The 17,943-nt window shown below is 43.9% G+C and overlaps 1 protein-coding gene across 4 annotated transcripts in view; it reads right to left on the reverse strand.

Annotated features, from left to right (window-relative positions):
- The window catches only part of hivep2a (HIVEP zinc finger 2a), a 103,429-nt gene that overhangs the window by 61,359 nt on the left and 24,127 nt on the right, over positions 1-17,943 (reverse strand). The window contains exon 1 of one of the 4 annotated variants that reach the window (XM_041958050.1): positions 8,264-8,364. The exons of the other annotated variants lie outside the window; for them this stretch is intronic. The gene's annotated coding sequence lies outside the window, so the exon portion shown is untranslated. Of the gene's footprint in view, positions 1-8,263; positions 8,365-17,943 lie in introns of those variants that run through there. 4 annotated transcript variants of the gene reach the window in all.

Genomic DNA, 17,943 nt, shown 5'->3' on the forward strand with positions numbered 1-17,943 from the left:
CAGAAATATGTTGCATAAAATCCTTCAGTTTAAAGGATAAGGCCGGCGTCATTCTATATCTTTCTTTGTGTCAATGCATCCTATGAAGAGAACAAAGCCAACATGTGTTGGTCCTTTTGGCACTATTTTCAGTGGTGGATTAGTACATAATTGATAGGAGTGCATGATAGTTATCCGGCCGATAGTTATCGGGCAGATAACAGGGCTGAGGTTATTGAAGATTTAATCATGGACATGATGGCGCTTGACTTACTCTGGACTGCCCTTTTTCAGTTTGTTTACATAGAAATGTTTAAATCTAACTTGTGTCAGTGCATTAATTTTCTATGTATACTTGTTTTTGTAAACTTCTGGAATGCACTTTCTTGTTTGTAATCCTGATGCATGTATCTGCATCAGTTCAAGGGGCCTTTATTTTTTATATCAGTAAGTAATGCACCTTATTTAAATTGATGTGAGATATCAAATAGGTTTGTTTGATAGCTTTAAGAAAATGTTTGAGAGGCTTACCAATCGTTTTTCATTAGAAAAAATAAATATCTCTTCATTTAAAGAGTCAAAACTGTTTTTGGTTTTGTTTGTAGTATTGATGTCATGATGTTAGGTATATGTGTGTGTAATCGGTTATCGGTATCGGCCTTTAGGAGCTGAAAGTTATCGGTCATCGGTTTTAAAAAACAGTTATCGTGCATCCCTAATAATTGATACTCTGGTGCATATTTACAGACTAATATCATTTAAAAACCAGAATATTAATTTAATGTCTTAAGTTTACTGCTTCATGTCCCTCTCAACAGAAACTCTCACGGCTGCAGTGTTTAGCTTCGTTAGCTCCGTTAGCTCTATTAGCTCTTTTAACTGTGGTTTTAGCAGCATTTGCTATTAGCTTAATTGGCTCTATTATCTCTGCTGGCTGTTCACTTCACGAGCCAAACAAGGTGCAGCACTCTGCTGCTAACAGCTAACTAGCTCTCTAGCCAATTTCGGCACGAATTTGTTGTATGTAGCATTATCAGGAAAAAAAGAGGGTGCATCCCCTGTCGATGGCGAGTTTACTGCGTCCTTTCAGAGTGCAGTGTCAGCACGAGAAGACATGCTCTGCTGTAGTCAGTGCTCGGGTCCAAGCCTTAGTTATTGATACATACATACATACATACAGACCCGGCGTCCTGGTCTGTTCCACACATATTTTCTATCATCCCCAGGACGACGGGACGGCGTTAGTCTCGAGTCCTGACCACGGCTGTTTCAGGAGAGGTGCCTTGCTCAAGTTCAATGTGGTTTTTCACTTACTCTCTACAGACTTTCCAGCCAGACTTGGAATTTGCAACCAACAGCCATCCAATTTAAAGTCCACTATATCTCAATCTTTTGAACTTCCTCTGCCCCAAATGAGAAACCAAGAACATGTCGCAGGCGTTGCATTCATCACATTCAAATAGTTTTGAATGCAGTACTTCTGTTGGTTGACCGGTGCAGTGAGTGTGGAAAGAATGAGGAAAAACCGATGAAAGGAAAAACTCGGCAGCGAGCGGGGATGACATGCAACAAGGTCACAAGTTGGATTCAAATCCACAACATCTGGAATACATGGCTGCAGGGTGGGAAATTACCACCAGCCACCAGCCAAACTCTGGCAACTTGTGGCTGCGGCTGGTAGGCTTGTCTGCTGGGCCCAGTTCTGGCAGGTAACCAGCCATCATTTGGAGTTTGATTCTGTTCTAAGTAGCATATTCGGTTGCCAAAATGAGGAAGGAAGGAAGTGAAAGGCTGGCTGATAAAGAGCTTTAGTCTCCTTCCCATCTTTCCTGATAGTCTGCACAGTGTGCTAGCCAATAAAAGACAGTTGATGTAAAAAACAACCTTTAAGGCCACGTGACTTTGTGAAAGCAAGGAATTAAATCTGACTAATCGCATCCTTCCCCTTCAACTTCTTCTACCTTCTTTCCAGACTTGAAGACGGAAAGATCAAGGTAGAGATGAGACACGAGAGGGCAAACGAGAAACAAGGAGGTGTGGAATATTCCTCTGTTGATTTTCCATTCAGCGCAGACTAGGAAGTAAAAAGGCCTCCGGGTGAGGAAAAAACTGGACTCTATTCTCATCTCTTCCCTATTCTCTGTTTTCCTCTTCTCTTCTAAAGTCAACTTACAGGCATTGACTATTTGTATTTATGTTTGTATCTCAGTCCTGCTTCTCATCACCCTATTCTTTCCAGCTGTGCCCCAGTTTTATAATATTAAAACAATCAACCAACCAGGCAACCATGCAAACAACCACCAAGCAACCACCAAGCAACCATCTACCATGTAAGAAGTGATCCACAGCAGCTAAAGACACCTGACCAGCTAACAGAGCACTTTTCTGGCACCTTCAAAACGACCAATTAACTAGCTAAACTACTCACACAGATCATGCAAATGTGCCAGATGTGATCATCCCCTGAGACCATTCAAACAAAGGGCAAGAGCTGAGAAACATGCAGCGTTTACAGGCAACAAACTCACTTTGAATTTGGCCGGGAACTTCAGCTCCAGTCATCTCTGTACGTCCGACTCGTTTCTTGTCACTCTGCCAACATCCAGAAACACCATCAATCACCCAATCCCAACCTAAATCTGAAGAAGCCAGTCAAATCTGCCAAAACTGCAAACATCTGCACATCTGTGTAGACTAAATTGTTTTGATTTGACAAATGAAACCATTTGACACTTCAACTCTGACAACAATCCAAACTCTTAAATGTAAGATCCTGACAGATTCATTAAAGGGATGAGTCGACAAACAAATTACCAATCAAGAAATTCATGCAACTAAACGTCACAAGAGCTTCAAGTCATGCATTCATTTAATCACCTCAATGGTCCAACCAATAAACATTCAGTTATATCAGCCAATCATCAACCAACCGATCAATTTCAACCAACGTGGTTTCACAGCATGTCACCATTCAGCCATCCAACCAACAACACCCTCAAGAAAGCATCCAACTATCCTGTGTGCTACAACCGAAACTGTAACTATTCAAGCATCCAACCGGTTACTAACCATCCGACAAACAGCCAAACAATAAAGCAAAAAATAACTAATCAACAACCCTTTATTAGCATCTAACCCTAATCAATAAACAAGATGTTCCCACACATCATGAACATGAACTAACCAGACAGTCCTGTATCTGATAAACTCACATAAAACATTCTGAACATAAACCATCATCTGAATCAACCCACCAATCGAGTATTGAATACATCAACAAACTCTGGATGATTAAAATCGGCTAACTTGTAAGTTGAATTTTGACATATTTCAGTCCTGTGTGAGAGAGATTTTAGGGATTTTATGGCAGTTCTGCACTGAAGTGAGAAGGAGAGGGGAAGGAAAATGCCCAGTTTTTATTCCACTGTTAAGCTGCTCATTATGGAGCCAGACACCACGCGCGCACACACACACACACACACACACACACACACACACACACACACATGCGCGTGCGCACACACACACACACACACACATGCATGCACACACAGACCACAGAGGAATTTCCTAGTTTCATATAAAACTGATAATGGGATGTGTCCCAGCGGGAGTGGAAAATCAGAGGTGACTTACGAGCCTCCACATTCCAACCTCACACACACACACACACACACACACACACTCGCCTCTTTCCTCCATCACACACACTCCAACACACAAGCACACTTACTTTTACACCTCTGGGAAAAGAGCGAGAGAGACGGAGAGACAGACAAAGTTTGGCCGGCAGAAAACAGTTAACTCTCTAAGTTTCCATGTCTTCACACCGGCGGGCCTCTTCATCGCTCGTCTGTCGTTTTGACGGAGAGGAAGGAGGCAGCCGGCCTTTCCTGACAGGACAGGAGTGTGTTTTTGAACATGTTGCTGCTACGTGTGAAGCAGCAAGAGGTCAACCGAGATGATGGCGAAAAGAGGACGGAGCAAAACAATGGGAAGAGGAGGAAAGTGAGATTATTGGACAGGAGGAGGAAGACAGACAGCCAATGGGCACGAGAATGTAAAGTAAAGAAGGAAAGAGGAGAACAAAAGGAAGACAAAGGAGAGTGAACATTAGGTTGAAGGAGGTAGAGGAGGATAACAGGAATAATAGTGAAAGAGGAAAGAAGTGGAGATGAAAGGAGAGGTGAGGGAGGAGGAAAGATGAAAGAAGGAGAAAGGAGTAAATGACTCAAAGGCAGAAAAGAAAACAGAAAGAGGAAATATTTTACCGCAATAAGCAACAATTCTTCCTTACTTTCACTCGTCATTCTCTCCTTCTTACACTCGTTCCATCTTTCAACTTTACCTCCACACCTCTACCTCAGTCACACCATCACCCTCCCATCCCTCTTTTCCCCCTTTAACTCTCTTATCATCACCTTTTCTGTGCCTATCACTCAGTCTACGCCTTCCATCACTTCATCCTCTATCACTCCCTCCACAACCTCTTCCCTCCCTTTATTCACTCCCATCTCCTCATCGTACCTCCTGCCTCTCCCTCTCCCCCGTCACTCCGACGTCACTCTTTTATTCCTCCCTCTTAAGTTTCATCTCCCACATCTCCCCTTCTATCCCTCCCTTCATCTGTCCTTCGACATCCTTCATCCTCCTCTACACTCTTCAATCATTCCATCAACATCCCGTCTGCGTCCTTCTAACCTCACTTCCATGCTTCCTTTTTCCTGTCTGCCTCCATCTGCCCATCCCTCTCTCCTATCATCCCTCCATCATGAAGCTCTGTTTGCCAGGCGACCAGAGGCTATGATATGCTGCCACTACCTGCTGCGTGTGTGTGTGTGTGTGTGTGTGTGTGCATGTGTGTGTGTGTGTGGTCCTGGCAGCCTTTGCAGCACAGAAGGTATAAGGGGCTTATACCTGCAGAGAGAGAGAGAGTGTGCATGTATGTGTGTGTGTGTGTGTGAGAGAGAGAGAGAGAGAGAGAGAGATGAATGTGGAGTGTGTCGTAAAACTGGACGTCAAGGTGATACCGCCACCTGTCCTGCTTGAGCATGTGTGTTTCTGCGAGTGTGTGTGTGTGTGTGTTAAGGATACTAAGAGGAAGCTGGGTTGTGTTTGGTAACATGAGTTTTGTGGTTGAGTTACGACACACACGCACACACACACACACACACACACACAGAAGAAGCACAAATATAGGTCAGACGCAGAGTTGAACAGACAGACAGACAGACAGATATCAGAGAGGCGGGAGGAGTTGTGAAAAAATTAGCCTTCAAGTAACCTAAGACTCTAACCTGCATTTGTTATTACTAAACACTGTGAGTTTATTGAACTCTCAGCTGATTCTGCTCTCGGTCTGAAGCAAAGAAGATGTATTTTCCATAAATATGAAGGGGGGGTTTCAAGATAAACGTGCTGTTAGTTCATCTATAAAAAGGAAAAAGTAAGGGAAATAGAAAACAAAGATTTTATCCTTAAAAGATAAATCTAATTTCTAACAAACTGAGTCTTATTTTTGTTGTTTTGTCCAATTTTACTCGCAGTTATGACGACATTTGTACTCACCAGGCTAGCTGCTAAGATCTGGTAATGCAACATCACTTTAATGAAGTCAACTTGCCAACTTTTTCTGGAGCTTTTAACTGCATCGAACAGTCTTCATCAGCTGAACCCTATCTGCACCGCAAAAGCCAATGAAATGGATTTGCTAGCTGCTGCATGCTAACTCCCCCGTGTCCAGCGATGTGTGTTTATTCAAAACAGCCAACATGCCACTTCCTGAGAAACAGCTGCCCTACAGACTTTACCACGCAACAGCAACGCAGCATGCTTAAAAATAAAAGCAGATAGTGTGTGATGTTCTCTGTGATGGATTAGCTGTCTCTGCAGGATGATTTTCATACCGTACGCAAATGAATAGGAACCTGCCTGGAAGCAGGGAAAAACACCACAGGTCTTTGGAAACTCGTTAGCAGCAATATAAAGTAATGGGCTTTTTTTGTAGTAAATGGACTGAAACGTGAAACAAACATCTTCTCTGGGTTTAATCATCATCAGTATATGTTAGCTGTAGTGGTTAGTGCTAATCCAGTTTCCCCTCGCTTCAGCAGACTGTTATATGGAGCCTTTGCCTGCTCCTTGTGATGTACAACAGCATATTTCTGGGAGGCAAGAACTCAGAAAATTCTCATCTTCAGAGTCACATCGAAAACAACAACAACAACAACAACAACAACAACAGCCCCAAAACAAATTGAAATGAGCCCTGAGTCTCTGCTGAAGCAAAGCGATCAACTGTGGCCTCAGACACACATCGCCTACTCACCCGACTCCAGAGCATCACACAGCGCATGCACACACACACACACACACACGTGCACAGCGAACGCACACGTGCACATACCGGGGCAGAAGCAGCACACTTCACTGTCTGAGAATTTGTGAATGGAAAAATGGTTTAACACACTTGGCGGACCAGCAGGACTTCCTACGCTTCTTTCTAAGAGGACTGGAGGAAGTGATTGTCTGTCTGTCTGTCGCTCCGTCTGTCTGTCTGCTTGCCTCTCATGTATTTGTATATGAGCCTTATCAGCCCGTCTCACTGTTTGACTGTTTTGCCGTCTCACTATTTGCCTAAATGTCTGTGTGTCTGGCTGTTTCTGGCTATTTTCGCAGTCTTTTTCCATTTGTCTGCCTGTCTTCCTGTCTGTTTTTTTGTCTGTCTGTCTTTTTCTCTTTGTTTACCTGTCCATCTGAATGTCAACTTGTCTGTCTGCTTGCCAGTGTTTATGTTTGACTCTCTATCTGCCCACCTGTCTGTCTTCTTGCATCCCAGTCTGTCTGTCTGCCTGACAGCCCATCTTATGTTTGTGCCACTTCTTCATCTTTCCATCGACAGTATTTACTGAACTGTCTGTCAGTGTTTGTCGGGAAAAACAGACAGACAGCTGCATCGTTTTCCACCGTCTCTTTCTGTCTGTCTGTCACCTGATCCACAATGACTCTATTATGACATGTATATTAAAGCAAACGGTTGTTTTGGCAGCTTAAAAGTAAATGATGTCAAACTGGATCAGGGAAATTTCAAAATAAAAGCATTTCCAGAGATCAGAGGTTATTCCACTCGCAGGACCGACGCAGTTTACAGAGAAACAGCAGCAGATAGACAGAGAGAAGACAAAGGAGACAAAATGAAAGGAAACTAGACGGAGAGAGAGAAATGACAGGAGGAAAGAAATGAGATGAAAGTTGAGGAAAGGAAATGAAATGAAAAGCAAAGTGAAGAAAAAACACAGACTAAAGTAAAAAAACAGAGAGAAAGCAGAGAAGGTAAAGGAAGAGAACAACGGGAGAAAAAAGATGCAGTAAAAGAAGAGAGAGCATGAAGAGAGAAAAGAGAGGGAGAAAAAGACGACAAGAAATCGCTCTCAAGGTCACTGTACAGTAATCACACCTCTGTGTTTGTGTGTATTTCTGCGTGTGTGTTGTGTATACTAGCTGTCGTACGAGGGAGGTCCCAGCAGCAAGGTAACATATGCAACATAAAACACACACACACACACACAAACAGCACATCAGTTTTCTTGTAAATCACTGTTCTCAAGGTTCAAGACAACCAACACTCTGTGTGTATGTGTGTGTGTGTGTGTGTGTGTGTGTGTGTGTGTGTGTGTGTGTGTGTGTGTGTTACGGTGGCAGCCCTCGGTTAATGGAGGGAACTGACACCACTGTGTGAGACAGTCAGCTGTCCAGTGTGTGTGTGTCCATTAACAGCACCCTGGGAGAGAGTAGAGGTTGACGAGGGATGAAGGTTTGAGTAGATAGATAGATAGATAGATAGATAGATAGATAGATAGATAGATGGGTGATCATGAGATAGAGAGACATTGGAAAACAGTAAGAAACCAGAGAGAGAGAGAAAGAGAGAGCGGAGGAGAGAGAGGCACATTTCTGATTAAGAAGCTTATGTCACAGCTACCCTTGCCACACACACAAAAACACACACGCGAGCGATTACCACACGCTGTCATTCATGGCTGCTGCATCGCCACGACAACAGCGGACGAGGACATCCCCCCTGCTTGGTTGCAACAGACACACACACACACGCACACACATTCACAAGTAAATACACACAAACGCACAGACAGGAAAGCACTCTTTAACATACTTGGAAAAATAAAGCATCACAAAGAGAAAAGAGCCAATATGTAAGTGTAGATACACAGATGGATCAATAGATAGATGGATCAATAGATAGATAGATAGACTATGAACCAACCTGGCCAGCTCTCCCTCTCTATCACCGAAAGCATTCCTCTGTGTTCACACTCCCTCCTTCCATCGCCACGGTAACAGACACACCGACCGGCCGACCCTCTCACACACACTTTCTCTCTTTCTCTCTCTCTCTCTCTCTCTCCGTGTCACACACACACATGCACTAAAGTTAAACTCCCATTATGTCCAGTTCGTCAGCAGCCACCCATTCACCCATCCATCCATTCCTCTGTCCGTCCGTCACTCTGTGTGTTTACATCCGAGTCCGCTCACTCGTTCACTGGGCAGGCATGTGTGAGTGTGTCTGTCGGAAGGTGTGTGTGTGTATGTGTGTGTGTGTGTGTGTGTGTGTGTGTGTGTGTGTGTAGGAGAGTGGGAGCCCTAGAGAAACACTCCTCTTGCCACAGGAGTAAAGCCCAGGCATGACGCAGAGCCAGAAATAGATGGAGGGGCTGCAGCTGGGGGGGAGGCGCTGGGCCAACACACAGGCACTTTTGCATGGACGCGCATGCACACACATAAACTTTCACTGTTTATACATACACTGTGTTTGTACAGTATGTTTGTGTATATATATTATAATAGTACAGACACACACATAAATGAACAGATAAAGTAAATGGCAGAGATCTTAATCTTAATTTCTATTTCTATCTATATGTCTATTATACAACTAGAATTAAAACTAGAATTTGCCTCCACCAACAGTCAGGTCTCATTTACATCCAGACTCATATAATATATGAAGTGAAGACTTTGAAGGAGTTTAATAAAAGGTATCAAGTGTATTTTTTGGTGAAATGGAAGTTCTCACTATGTTGACATGTATGATTCCAGTGAATAATGTCCAGTTAGAAACATGCTGTCCTCACTTAAAGACTGTTTGTCCAGAGGGCTGATAGCGAGCTTCATCACAACAACAGCCACCTTCAGATCAATATCAGCACAACCAATCAGCTTCTGCCAGACTACAATGCTTCAAATATGGCCGCTGCTGCAGAGAAGCTACGAACTGTAAAACATCAAGGCTTCACACACGTGTTGAACCTGCAGCTCAGAAGATCTTCACAGTCAGCTCAGTTTCAAGGTGGACGCCCAAGATCAGAGTCACCAATTCAGCATCTGACCAAATGTGAAATATGGCCACAATCTGCCTTCTGCTCCTGAGTGACGCTGCTGAATAAAGGACAGAAAAGAGTTTCTGCAGAGCATCACGATGTCACAGTGAAGCTGACCTTTGACCTTTCGGACATACATATTGTTTTGTCATAATTAGCGTATGAATTCTTACTACGGCCAAAAGTGTCTTGTGTGTGGTCGCAGTGACCTTTGACCTCTGACCACCAAAATCTAATCAGTTCATCTTTTAGTCCAAGTGAACGTTTGAACCAAATCTGAAGAAATCCCCCCAAAGTCGTTCCTGAGACATCGTGTTCATAAGAATGGGACCAAAATTAAAGTCAAACCAACTGCAAACAGTTTTTAATATTCAAACGTTGAGTATTTCTGTCTGGCCATGACAGTCACATGACCTCAGTCTTACTGAATCCCCTGAAGCCAGCACTAAATAACGTGTGTGTGTGTGTGTGTGTGTGTGTGTGTGTGCAGCACAGAAACAACACATGAGTAAAGTGCAACCAGAGGTCAGAAACCACCACCTGTAATAAACATCCATATTGGTTTATTTGATATCGCTGTGTTGCTGGTGTTACTACAACATCACAGTTAACGTTGCTCCAGGACCGTCACTGCAGCTGACCACGAGTCCACACAGAGACCAGGTCCTGGTGGATGCATGGGTCATATGTAGGACTTTCATCTGGGAGACTGTGGAACTTATTATTTTCAGTTTCTTGTTTTTATTCAGTGTTCTCTTGCAGTTTGGTTAGATTTAGGAGAAAATCATTGTTTGGGTTGAAATAGACCCAAAGCTGCAAAGCTGTGACATCACAATAACGTGATTGGTCAGTTGCAGTGATGGTCCTGGAGCAACACACTTGATGTTTTAGGAACAATACCAGCACAGCGAGGTCAGCTCGTGCCATCTATATTTATACGTTAAATTGTTTACTGTATTATGCAGGTATGATACGAAACCACAAACACACACACACACACACACACACACACACATACAACCATTAATATATGCATCAATAAAATACATATATAATACAAATACACACATATGTAGAGGAGCAAGAATATAAACACAGAAAGTATAAATGTCTATAAGTGTGTGTGTGTGTGTGTGTGTGTGTGTGTGTGTGTGTCCATCCTGTTGTGCATTGAGAACACTAAACATCAAGACATATTAATTCCATATGAATCATACATTTACACATGCACAGCACGCCAGTCTCAGGTCAGTGGTGGTATGTGTACATACTGAGTGTGTGTATATGCACTCCGCCTGCGTGCATGTGTGTGTGTGTGTGTGTGTGTGTGTGTGTGTGTCATACAATGCAGTATATCCGCAAACCTCAGCACTATGCAGCCCACCTGGTTTAACACTGATGTATACTATGTATTATGTATCTCTACACACACACACACACACACACACACAGATGTATGAATTATGTACATGCGCAGCCTGCTAGCTATAAATAGTCTTTCTATTGTTTAACTTATAATACAATAAGTGTCTTTGCTTTAAACTTATTGTAGATTATTACTTATAATCTAATTAACTGGCAAACAATTAACAGCTTTGAAACTGAGAGACAACAGACAACATATGGACACACTTATATCTTCTAGCTGGGCCAGGTAGACGTCCGTTCTCTCCTAACTGCACATTCATAATTCAGGACTTTATTGTTGACTATAAGATATCACACAGCTCGTAAACATCCACACACACGCACACACACACACACACACACGCACAGACGGAGTAGCGACTGCTGGTTATGAAACAGCTGTTCAGTCGAGGGCTCTGTATGTATCCGAGCCGCGAGAGTGCGGCTTACATAAATACTTGATCATATCTGGATTGCTCTCAGTCTGAAAATATATAATCCTCCTTGTTAGGCTCACTCACCATGAGGACGGAGCGAGAGGGAAGAGGAGGGGAGACGGGAAAGAGAGGAAGAAAGAAGCGTCAACTGTCAGCGTTACAGTGTTAGTACAGAGCCTGCGGCGCAGCGTCATCTTTACAAGATGGTGTGATTGGTGTTGACATTCAACACCCCTCTGGATCTAACGCTGGGATATCCTGTTCTGGATATATTCACATATTATTTCAACATGGACAGCAATACTTATACTTATACTTTACTGAACTACGTCAGCACATCAGTTTATTCCTCATATCTCCCACAAAATAGGAGTCAGCACAGCACTTAAAGGATATGCTGTTGGATGCTGATAAAATATTCATTGTTGTTGCTGATTTATATTGCTTTGTTCTGTTTTTTACTCCGACCAATCGGTAGCAAGCGACATATCCATCCCACTGATGCCATTTTTGGTTGACACACCGGATCTATTTGAATCAAGGCCCCGACTGGGCTGTTTTGGCATAGTGGCTGCATGTGGTACTGCAACTTCTGCATCCATCACATGACACAAACAGGCCCAAAAGCATTTTCCTCACACACAATCACTGGAAAAGGAGGAGCTGACATTTTAATGTCATTAAAATTTGGAAACGTGAGGAAGGAAGAATGAGGCATCATCTTTGTGCAGGTGTGGGCAGCGATTCAGAGGCTATGATAGAACATTAAATAAAAACCTGCCTGTTCGTCTTTAAACTTCCAGTTTCTTGCTGCTGAAACATATTATGCTACCAAACGACTACAAGGTTTGACTTTACATCCAAAATGATCCGTCTCAAGCTGACACTGAGGTCACTGAGTTGGTCAAACTTCTATCATTTGAACCCTCCGTGTCTGTCATCTATTTCCTGCTCTACAGGAAGTGAGGTGTTTTATCCTTCCAGGTTTGTTTACAAACAAAGGAAGAGAGATAAAACAGCACCACCTGCAGGATTAAAAAAGAACATCACTGTCCTGAGTTCACTGTCTTTAACTGATGCAGAAACGCCGCTGAGGAGCAGGAAGACGGAGGTGAAGTGTTTATGGAACCGATGAGTTCGGGTCAAGACGGAGGATGTAGAGCGAGACGTGATTTGGATCCCGTAATCAAACCGCCGAATGGAGGCCGTTTGTCTTTTGTAGCTGTTACAAGCCCCCACTCGCTCTTCTTCTTTGTTAATGGGGAATATTAATTTCCTGTATTCCATCTTTACAGCATTAATATTTGATGATTAAATATGGCTGGAAGCGTCTCATCCTCGTCCCCAGCCGGGCTCTGTCTCGCTTTGTCTCTTACGTCTTTTTCTTTCTCTGTTTTATTCTCTCATCCTCTACTCTCCAAATTACTTTCACTGTTGCTTCTCCTAATTTTCCCCTTCCTTTTCATATTTAAACCATTCTCCGTCGGCTTCCCTCTTTCTGTCAGTGTTTTTCTGTCTCCCTCCCCTCCGTCCTCCGTCCTCCTGCCGTAAGCCGGGTTCAGTCTGGTTGTTTGCCGACCAGATCCCAAGCCTCGGTTTCTGTTGTTCCCATGAGTGACATGACACGATGCGGATCAGCCAAAAACTCCAGAGTTGCCAATCCAGCAACAGTTGTTTAAACACACTTGATACCCAGCAGCCAGTTGTGGGTGGATTTAGCCAATGAGAACTCAGCATGAGGCCAACGAGAACCGGTGAAGCTGAATTTGGGTTGATTTCTTTTTTAGTTTTCTTTTTGTTGTTTTCTATCAATCAATCACACAAGCTGTTGCTGACATGTTTGTTGTCCTGTCTTAGCGATTGCGGTCTGTCTCAGGTCCAGACGGTCCTGATGATGCACCTGAAGCTGTTTGCTGAAGGCCACAAGAAGAAAAACATCTGCACTTCAGCAATTTGGCTAACATCAGCAAGCTAACGGCGATCCATAAACTCACATGGATGAATGGCTTTTACAAACTACACGCGAGACTGATTTGCTCGTCCTTGCAGGCTCTCATTCACGCCGCTCTCTCACCCACACAGATCAGGAGGTGGCTGCACTGATCTGAGATCAGATACATGCTACAACATGTCGGCGCACCTTCTGAATGATTGTTCTGTCTTCTACACATTTATAACCAAAGGCTACTTTCTGTTCCTTCCAGCTGCTGTTATCACACGGGACAGATGCTGCTAGTGGCCGTTTCCACAGACTGATGTAGTTACGCTCGCAGTAAAGATTATGTATGCGTCTCTGAGAGACTAACGTTACACCTGTTGAACATCTGGCTCGGATTCAGCTCAAATCACATCCAGAGGAGCTTTGGGCAACTCAATTTGAATCCGTCGTGAATGCTTCTTGAATGCATTCACACTTTTTTGACATCGCACCTCTCTCTGATCAACCCAACACATGAGTGGAAATCTTCCGAAAGGTCACCGCTGCTTTGTTTCTGTGATTTTTACTGCCAGACGACTGTATCCACGGAAACTTGGTCACCTACTTAGCCAACAGCTGTCTGCTCTGCACAGGCTCTCTTCCTTCCTTCTTTTTGTGTCTCTTTCCTTACCTTCACACGCCAATCAAAGCTAAAGCCTTTCTCACTGTAAAATAGAGATTCCCTGGTAAACAGACAAACGCACGCAAGTCCTCATACACACATTAATGTACACACACGGACACACACCCGCATGCAAACAACTGGCAGCGCCTGCAAGCGCCTGCATGTGGAGTGTTACACACACTTAAAATTCATGGGCACACACAACTGTGAGTGCCTGCGAGCTCGCCCATCAAATAACGCAACACACACACACACACACACACACACACACACACACACACACCCCTATAGACAACAGAGAGCAGCCAGCAGCTTTGGAAGTGGAGCAGAGAAAATGCGAGGGCTGTTCTTTCCACAGCAGAGTTTCCCTGCAGCAAAGCTCCATGGGAAACACGATGTGGTCCTACAGTGAGGTGTTCCTTTGCGCAACGCTCACAGGAACCTGAACAAAACCTTAAGGAGAGGAGGCGGAGTCTCTTTTAAACTGGACATAGATACCGTGCGTGCAGTGATGCTGTTCCATCACTTCGCAGCTGTTTGCCCTTGACACTTGACATATTTCTGTATATGCATATATGCAATTTAAATTAGCAAAACACTCCATTAGTCTCTCTTTTTTAATCATTATTGGTTGTCTGCATTGTAAAGTATCGATCATCTCCCAATGACTTCACCCTGCTTTGATGCTTTGCTGTGGTTTTTTTTATTTCATTTTTTTATCTTATCAAAACGCTTCATTGAATTGAACTGAGGGAAAGAGAGAGGGACCACTTTAGCCTCTAAGCCACAGGGGGATCCAGTTGAGTGTTATGCAACCCTGCCATGCCAACACACACACACACACACACACACACAGGCCAGCTGTCCCTAATTCCAGCAGTGAAAACTATCTCTGTCTATTTGTCTATCTCTGCTTCCCCGTCTTTCTCTCTCTCTTCCTCTCTCTTCCACTATCTCTCCATCAGACTGTCATTTTGCCAACCCGTCAACACTGCATGGCCAAAACTATGTGGACACCCCTGTCTTGTGTTTCATGCTTTTGACCAGGCCCATCAGTTCCAGTGACAGGAAATACTAATGCTACAGCTTAAGATGATATTTTAGGCAATATTTCAACATGTTTTCCCAGTTTGGTGTCAAAGTCCCCGACCTCAACCCAATCCAACACCTTTGGGAAGAACTGCAGCCCTGGATGAGAGCCAGACCTGATCACCCAACATCAGTGCTGGACCTCACTGATGCTCTTCTGTCTGAATGGGAGGAAATCCCTGCAGCGAGGTTCCACATCTGGCGGAAAGTCTCCCAAGGGCTGTTATTGAGGCTGTTATAGCAGCGCATTAATGCTAATGGCTTCAGAATCATATGGGTGTAGCTCTTCATCCTTCAGCCTCATGTTCTGTCTCTCCCATCACTTCACACCCTCTCTCTTTCCTTCTCTCACCATGTCACTCTACAGGGTTTCATGTTGCCCGTAGCACCTGTCGCCCCCTGGGGGTGGTACAATGCACGCACGCAGACGCGCGCACACACACACTCGACTCAACTTACTTGAAACTGGTGTTCATTAATAGAAGTCTTGCAATGTGTATAGGGGGCTTCCCACTCATAAAAAGGCTGACACTCACACACTCACACACAAACACACACACACACACCCGTATGCCAGCAACCTTCCCAGCAGGCCAAGTGAAGCCGAAGTACAAACCCTCGAGTTCACCCTCATTAAAGAGACTGCTGCCTGCCTCTGTAACACACACACACACAAACACACACACACACAAACACACACACACACACGTCACGCAGCAGTGGGTGGCTGCACAGGTACAGCTGACAGCAGCAGCTGACGTCAGCTCTTAAAGGTTACCATAAGCTTGATTACTGATTCCAAAAAAAAAAACGCAGTGTTTACCCCAAACTTCTGTTCATTAAAGTTAACGAGTCCAACCTCAAAGCACAAAGGTTATCCCCGACTTTAATTACCGAAGATCAACACAAGCTCAAATCGCATTTCTGCGCCGCAGCAGCAACACCTGTGACGCGGCGCCGCAACAGAGGCCATGTGTGAGGGAACAGAGGAGCACTTCAGGACAAAGAAGAGAGACACAAACACAGCCGCCGCCCGGTGCTCCCAACAACCCGCTGTAGTGAAATCACATGCAGAACATGGTAAAAAAAAATGTGCTGGCGTGTAGCAGCATAGAGTCAAAGCCATTGGCACGCTTTCAAAGCCTCATGGGAGCTGTGGCTGGTGAATGCTAACATCATATCTTTAGCTAATAGTGAATTATTCCTCCTGTTGGAGCAATGATTGCTAGTGAGCAGCTGTTTTCACCACACTTGTGCTGTGAGGCTGAAAACAACCTGATCATTTCCAGTCAGTTTTACAGAATGTGTTTGGCAGGGAGTGACAGGCTTCATCGGCTTATTTTGTTTGCTTGTTATCATAATGCTGTTTTTTTTTTATTTTTTGTTTTTTGTTGCTTGAGCTGAGGGATGTTCACATCTCCCGATACATTTTGGTTGCAGAACATGGTGTAAAGTTGGCCAAAGTGCTGCGAAATGTCCTGATTATCAGCCGAAATCAAGCCAAAACTCTGGCAGCCATATATGGGCCAGCTTAGACAAACATTTGGAGCCTCTTGTGCAAGAACAAAGCCAAGTCTTTCAACCATCACAATATGCCGTATTTACTTTACAGTTTTTCCTGTGGAGTGTGTTTTCTTTTATTTTTTTTTACTTATTTATAAGCCAAATCTAAGCCTTGAACAACAAAGCTTTTCTGAAACTAAATCCGAGTCTGAAAAAAGTTCTGGCTTTATCAGTAAATATGTAATTTTTTAACACTGTTACATCTGAAGATGTTTTCACATCATGCAACATCAACCAGCAGCTTCAACTCATGAACATCAGCTACATGAGAGTCTGCATCCATTTTGTTTGAACCTTAGTGACCGCCATTTGTCTGTTTGTATTTCTGTCTGTCTGCTCAGCTGTTTGTCCCCCCGTGTGGCGTCCAGCTCAGGCTTGCCCCACAAAGCTAAAATTATTCAGGTCTGTCCCCACGGACGCTCCAGCTATGCGTCCTTTTGGTCCCAGAGACATCGGGGGTATCCAGTTCAGTGTCGGACAAGCAAACTATGCCAGCACAGGCTCGCACACACACACACACACACACACACACACACACACACACAGGCTCTGTGATAAATAGCAGTGTGTCAGGGTTAGGAGGGCAGTGCTGTCAATCAAAGCTGACTGAGACAAACTAACCCACCGGCCTACATCTGCCGGGCACTTTTCTTTAAATACAAACACATGCTGCAAAGAATGGCGCTGCAGCTGACTGTTGGTATCTGCAGGGTAACTTAACATTCAGAGTAACTTGAGTGCGGATCCGGCGTAAAACGTCCGGATCAGAATCACTGTTTGGAAGTAAAAGCGTCTCCGGGACACGATACTGGAGGTTCATTTCTGTCTCAGTTGTGTAAAATCAACCCTGGTTATTACACTCAGCGCCGGTGACCTGATGCATGAGGGCAAACTGCTTTAATTCACTTTGAAGGTGATCTGGGTGTCATGTGTTTGAGAGCTTTTTCGTGCACCTGTGACGGGGACGACGAGCCGAGTGGGAATGCAGGAACATTTGATAACTGTGTCCTGAAACAGCAGGAATCAGGAGCACTTAAATTATACCAATGTAATGACATATTTGGTGAACTTTGTGTTGGAGGAAGAGGAAATATACTTTCCAACACACTCCAAAGCTAACCAGCTAATATCAGTTTGGTGTCATTACATCTGCACGCAGACGTATGAAAGTCTGTGCCGACCAGATATATCTGGCAATCCATGCTCGAGCCAGAGAAGCAGCTAAATGCTGATAATAATAGCATCTTAATAAAATGTTAGATTGAGAGCTTTGATTTGCACCAGCATTATACGGCATTCTGCTGGAGAAAAGAGTTAAATTTTGTTTCCAACTGAGATATTTAAAGTCATAATTCCAGCTGGGGTGAAATCTGAAATGGGAACATAATGATGGCACTTTGAGTTAAGTGGGTATTTTAAGTCTTTGTTTGTCAAAATGATGCTTATAAAGATGAAATTGGATGT

This window comes from Chelmon rostratus, chromosome 18, assembly GCF_017976325.1.
Source record: "Chelmon rostratus isolate fCheRos1 chromosome 18, fCheRos1.pri, whole genome shotgun sequence".
NCBI lineage: Eukaryota > Metazoa > Chordata > Actinopteri > Chaetodontiformes > Chaetodontidae > Chelmon > Chelmon rostratus.